Here is a 6,604-nt window from a genome sequence, read left to right as displayed (position 1 = left end):
TAAAATATGATGAACAAGTTTGATGATCAACATGAACATGACTTGAATATATGAAGAACTTGTTGAGTATGATATGAATGTGTTATGAATATTTGAAATCTGATTGTTTGATCCATTTTGGTTAATAACTAGACAAGAAAACATGTTTAGTGGATAGTACACAATTGTTGCATGAAATCAAAACTCTATTGGATAGTACACTGTGAAGGATCAGCAGGTGTCCAGTCGAGACCTTTGGTTTCGACTCGAGACCGTAAACATGATAACTCGAGAACATAGATTGCGACACAGGTTGCGAGTCGAGAACCCCTAGTCTCGACTCGAGACCACACATGATCATCACAACAAACATCATGACCCGAGACCATGCTTGCGAGTCCGGTTGCGACTCGAGACCAATACATGCATGACCCGAAACCACCTCAGTTGCGACTCGAGATCTTGAGGGCTACAACTCGAGACCATATGCATGTACACGCTATTTGGACTTCCACACTGTTACGGGCCTAAGTAATTGGGCCGAGCATATGGGCCGTATGTACTACTGTTAATTGAGTATGTTGTGCACTGTTGTTGAACTGCCATGATAGACGTGTATGCCATGATCGTTACTTGTGTATGAATACGTATAGATAATACTGCACTACTTGGGTTGAACCTGACTTGAACGGTATCTATGTTAGGACGTAGTTGACCACTTACAACTTGATTGACTTTCTGTGTATCTGCCGAGCACACCAAGGTGAGTTCACACCCTCTACAAAGCATGGGATTCCCTGGGTTGGGAATGGGGTTAAGGAACGTAGATTCCTCGTCCTCCTTGGGTAGGACAGCAATGGTTCAGGAATGTAATTTCGTCGTCCTCACGGACAGATAACTCGTACTAGACCAAAACTCTATCACGAAGTCCCTCCTTTTATATCGACTTAATCGCCGGGCCAATGGCGAGCGGGTCATTAGTTAGATAGCGCTATTTAGGTCTGACAAACCTCACACCGTGCCGCAGAGGACGGGCGTGAACTAATGGATCTGGGGCACGTCAATAATGATAGACATTGATAGTTTCAGGGCACATAAACATGACTACAGTCAGCAGTCGATATGGTAACGAGTCTAGTGTATACATGGGGTAGCCCCCACGGCCGAAATGCCAGATAACTAATACGGGGTAGCCCCTACGGCTGGATTGCCAGAGTAACCGGGAATAAACAAATCACATTTTCAACTATGAGGTAACCCCCATGGCAGGATGCCAGATAAAGGAAACTATTTTCGAAACAAACTAAAACAAACACCCAACTGTGAACTCACTCAACTTGTTGTTGACTCGTTACTACATGCTTTGCAGGACCATAGGTACTTAGCTGGAGCTTGCACGGAGGAGAGTCGTTGTGGGACATGGATAGCTGCGTGCCATGTTAAACTTGGAAATAATTGAACTTATGTTTTGGTTTTAAATCTTATGCTTCCACTTGCAACTTAAACTATGTTTTGTTTGAACACCAATTGTATTGGTTGGATTTTATAACTACTTATATGCCTGTTCAATATGATTGGTGGCTGGATCCTGGTCAGTCACTCCTCCAAGCGGTAGTACTCCGCAGGTGGATTTTGGGGGTGTGACAATAGCGATCGAGTTATTACCCTGATTGCGGCAGCGTTTCGAGATTAGTGTGTGTTTTATGCAGTATACAGACGGTATCTCCGTGTGTAATTTGAGTTTTAACGTCGAATGAACAGCAAATTTCAAGTGCCAACATCCCCTATTTATATCTGGAAAATGCCCCCCTTCGCGCCACGCAAAGGATTCCCTTGCGCGCGTCGCGTGGCGCGACGGGTCTATTTTCTAGCCTAGGGTGTTTCGTGTCCCAGATAGCCTAGATGAGTAAGTGTACGAACAATTTCAACATTTACAGCAAATTAGAAGGATAAATGTCCGATAGGGTTTAGCCCCCCTGAGTTTTAGGGGCCCTGATCCTGATTCCGATTGTTTCGAAAATTTTAGGGTTTATGCGGAATTACTTGGGTTTCTCAATTAGGGTTTCCTTAATAGTTAATTACCATACTAAATATTAATTTCAGTGAGAGTTATTACATCCTCCCCACCTTAAGAAAAATCTCGTCCTCGAGATTTACTGGAATAAATGAGGATATTTCCGCTTCATTTCTGATTCCAGCTCCCAAGTGTATTCTGGTCCTCTCTTTGAATCCCATTTGACTTTGACTAGCACTAGTCGCTTGTGTTTGAGAAACTTGACTTTCTTGTCTTCTATTTGCAGTGGTTTCTCTACGAATTTTAACTTTTCATTTACCTCCACATCTTGAAGAGGTACTACCAGGGATTCGTCTGATAAACATTTCTTGAGACTGGATACATGAAATACATCATGTACTCCAGCTAGTTCTTCTGGTAGTTGTAAGCGATAAGCAACTGGTCCTATTCGTTGCATTACTGAAAATGGTCCTACGTATCTTGGACTCAGCTTTCCTTTCTTACCGAATCGTACTACTCCTTTCCAAGGAGAGACTTTCAAAAGTACTTTGTCTTCGACTTGAAATTCTAGTGGCTTGCGGCGATTGTCTGCATAGCTCTTCTAGCGATCTCTAGCAGTCTTTAGTCTTTCCTTGATTTGATTATCTTGTCAGTAGTTTCTTGCAAAATTTCTGGACCTGATAATTGACTTTCTCCTATTTCTGCCCAACAAACTGGGGTTCTGCACTTGCGTCCATACAGTGCTTCGAATGGAGCAGCTTCGATGCTTGAATGATAACTATTGTTATAGGAGAATTCAATTAAGGGTAAGTGGCTATCCCAATTACCACCAAAATCAATTACACATGCTCGAAGCATGTCTTCCAAGGTTTGGTTCGTCCTTTCACTTTGTCCGTCCGTTTGAGGATGATATGCAGTACTCAAATTGAGTCGGGTTCCCATTGCTTCCTGGAAACTAGTCCAGAAATGGGAAGTGAAACGACGATCCCTATCTGATACAATGGAGAGTGGGACTCCATGTAAAGATACTACTTCATCTACATATAATTTGACTAATCTTTCCATGCTAAAGGTTTCCTTCATTGGTAGAAAATGAGCTGATTTGGTTAATCGATCCACAATTACCCAAATTGCATCATTACCTTTTCTGGTTTTTGGTAACTTAGTAACAAAATCCATTGTTATGAGTTCCCATTTCCATACATGCATTTCCAACTGTTGTAGTAATCCTGAAGGTTTCTGGTGTTCGGCTTTAACTTGTGAACAAGTAAGACACTTCGATACATAACTAGCTATATCCTTTTTCATTCCTATCCACCAGAAATTGTTTCTTAAATCTTGGTACATCTTATTGTTTCCTGGATGTATGGTATACCTAGATTTATGAACTTCTTCTAAAATCTTATTTCTTAATTCTCCTTGCTTAGGTACCCAAATGCTCTTCTTGTGGAATCTCTAAATTCCATCATTTCCTTGCTCTAGTTCATTTATATAACCTTTCATTCCTTCAGCATCGTCCTTGATTGCTGATTCTTGAACTTTCTTTAATTGTTCCATTAAATCTACTTGTAGATTTAATCAAAGAGCATGGACTCGCTTTTGCTTTTCATGATATTTACGACTTAAGGCATCTGCAACTACGTTCGCCTTTCCTTCGTGATATTGAATATCACAGTCGTAATCGCTTAGGATTTCCATCCATCTTCTTTGCCTCATATTTAATTCTTTTTACCCAAATATGTACCTTAAACTTTTATGATCTGTATAAATAGTAAACTTACTTCCATATAGATAATGTCTCCAGATTTTAAGGGCAAAAATTATGGCTCCTAATTCTAAGTCATGAGTCATATAATTTTCCTCGTGCTTTTTCAACTGCCGGGAGGCATACGCAATTACCTTCTTGCGTTGCATCAACACACATCCGAATCCTAATGTTGAAGCATCACAATATACTTCAAAATCTTCTGTTCCTTCGGGCAATGCTAAAATTGGAGCATTCGTCAATCGGTGCTTTAAAATCTTAAAAGCTTCTTCTTGTCTATGTCCCCATTCAAACTTAGCGGCTTTACAGGTCAACTTAGTCAAAGGTACAGCTATCTTAGAGAAATCCTTAATAAATCGTCTGTAGTATCCAGCTAAGCCTAGAAAACTTCTAATTTCCATAGCTGTTTGTGGGACCTTCCATTTGGTGATTGCTTCTATTTTAGCAGGATCTACGTGAATTCCTTCGTGATTCACCATGTGACCTAAAAATTGTACTTCTTGCAGCCAGAATTCACACTTCGAGAATTTGGCGTAAAGTTTTTCTTTTCTTAACAAAGTTAAGAGTGCATGTAGGTGCTTACAATGTTCTTCCTGACTTTTGGAATAAATAAGTATATCGTCGATGAAAACGATTACAAATTTATCCAAATATGGTTTACAGATCCGATTCATCATGTCCATAAATGCTGCTAGGGCATTTGTTAGTCCAAAGGGCATGACTGTAAACTCTTAATGGCCATACCTAGTTCTGAAAGTAGTTTTAGGTATGTCTTCTTCTTGTACTTTCAATTGATGATATCCAGAGCGCAAGTCTATCTTAGAAAAATACCTAGCGCCTTGAAGTTGATCAAAAAGATCGTCAATCCTAGGTAATGGGTATCGATTCTTAATTGTAACCTTATTTAGTTCCCTATAATCAATACATGCAGTTCACAACGTTTTTCACGTGTCGAATCTGAAGAAGTGTCTGTCAGATGAGACCCACATAGTTCCTCTGAAGGAACTCACTATCGACGAGCAGTTACGATTCGTCGAGGAACCAGTTGAAATCACGGACCAGGATGTTAAGGTCCTCAAGAGCACTAGAATACCTCTCGTTCGAGTTCGTTGGAACTCACGTCACGGCCCAGAGTTCACCTGGGAGCGCGAAGATCAGATGAAACGAAAGTATCCCCAACTGTTCGCAAACAGTACGACCACTACTGAGGCTGAAGCTACGGAATTTTGGGGCGAAATTCCAGATCAACGGGGGGAGGATGTGACACCCCAGGAAAACCGGGAAAACCACACAACTTAACTAGCTTCCTCAGTGAGTGCCTATCAAATTTCGGGACGAAATTTCTTTCAACTTGGGGATGATGTGACAACTCGAAATTTAGAACCCTTCATTGTATCTCGATGTAACATGCTTGAACATTATGTGACTAGTTAACTTGTCAATTTAGTAAATGATATAAGTGAACCTTTTATGTGATTATGTGTGTGCTTGTATGTATAGTATGTATATATATATGTATAAGTGAGCCGAGAACCAAGAACCCGACTCGAGACCATGCGGTCTTGAGTGAACAATGAAACAGTGGGCCGGATGGGCCACGCACCTCATTTAACCCAACCGAAAGCCCTTTAGGGTGCACTACTTAGAACGGATATATAACCTTAGTGGATAGCCATGTTTGCCATTTCTTTGGACAACACACTCACTCTCACACACACCTTCTCCTACACACTCTCTCTCTAGAGAAACCTTCAACCCTAGAGAATCAAGCATCACCTCCCCTCCTATCTCTCGGATCAAATCGGAATCAACAAGAACTCGGTCAAGCTCATCACCAACACTCGGACACTCCATTTTATTCATCTTCTTTACCATCTCGGTGCCTTTCACAATCGGTTAGTGTTTCTAGATGCTCACTAGGTGTTTATGTGACTAATGATGCTACTTGCCTTGATGAAATAGCATGATGATGTTCATAATGTGTATGATGATGATAATCGGTTAACATGTCTTGATTTCGGATATATTGAATGATGGGTTAATGATATCTTGTGTTTAAATGAGATTTAAACCATTAGTTGTTAATGTTCATGAAACCGGCTTGCATATGTGTATTAGATAGTATCATGTTAATCGGATTGGTGTAGAGTCGGGTTGAGGTGTTATGTGATGATTTGAAACCATTAGATGAGTATGTTCAAGTGTTTTGATGGTTATTCATGTTATGACTATGATTAATGCTAAAAACCCTAAAATATGATGAACAAGTTTGATGATCAACATGAACATGACTTGAATATATGAAGAACTTGTTGAGTATGATATGAATGTGTTATGAATATTTGAAATCTGATTGTTTGATCCATTTTGGTTAATAACTAGACAAGAAAACATGTTTAGTGGATAGTACACAATTGTTGCATGAAATCAAAACTCTATTGGATAGTACACTGTGAAGGATCAGCAGGTGTCCAGTCGAGACCTTTGGTTTCGACTCGAGACCGTAAACATGATAACTCGAGAACATAGATTACGACACAGGTTGCGAGTCGAGAACCCCTAGTCTCGACTCGAGACCACACATGATCATCACAACAAACATCATGACCCGAGACCATGCTTGCGAGTCCGGTTGCGACTCGAGACCAATACATGCATGACCCGAAACCACCTCAGTTGCGACTCGAGATCTTGAGGGCTACAACTCGAGACCATATGCATGTACACGCTATTTGGACTTCCACACTGTTACGGGCCTAAGTAATTGGGCCGAGCATATGGGCCGTATGTACTACTGTTAATTGAGTATGTTGTGCACTGTTGTTGAACTGCCATGATAGACGTGT

This window comes from Helianthus annuus, chromosome 6, assembly GCF_002127325.2.
Source record: "Helianthus annuus cultivar XRQ/B chromosome 6, HanXRQr2.0-SUNRISE, whole genome shotgun sequence".
NCBI lineage: Eukaryota > Viridiplantae > Streptophyta > Magnoliopsida > Asterales > Asteraceae > Helianthus > Helianthus annuus.
Note: the sequence above shows the minus strand (reverse complement) of the source record.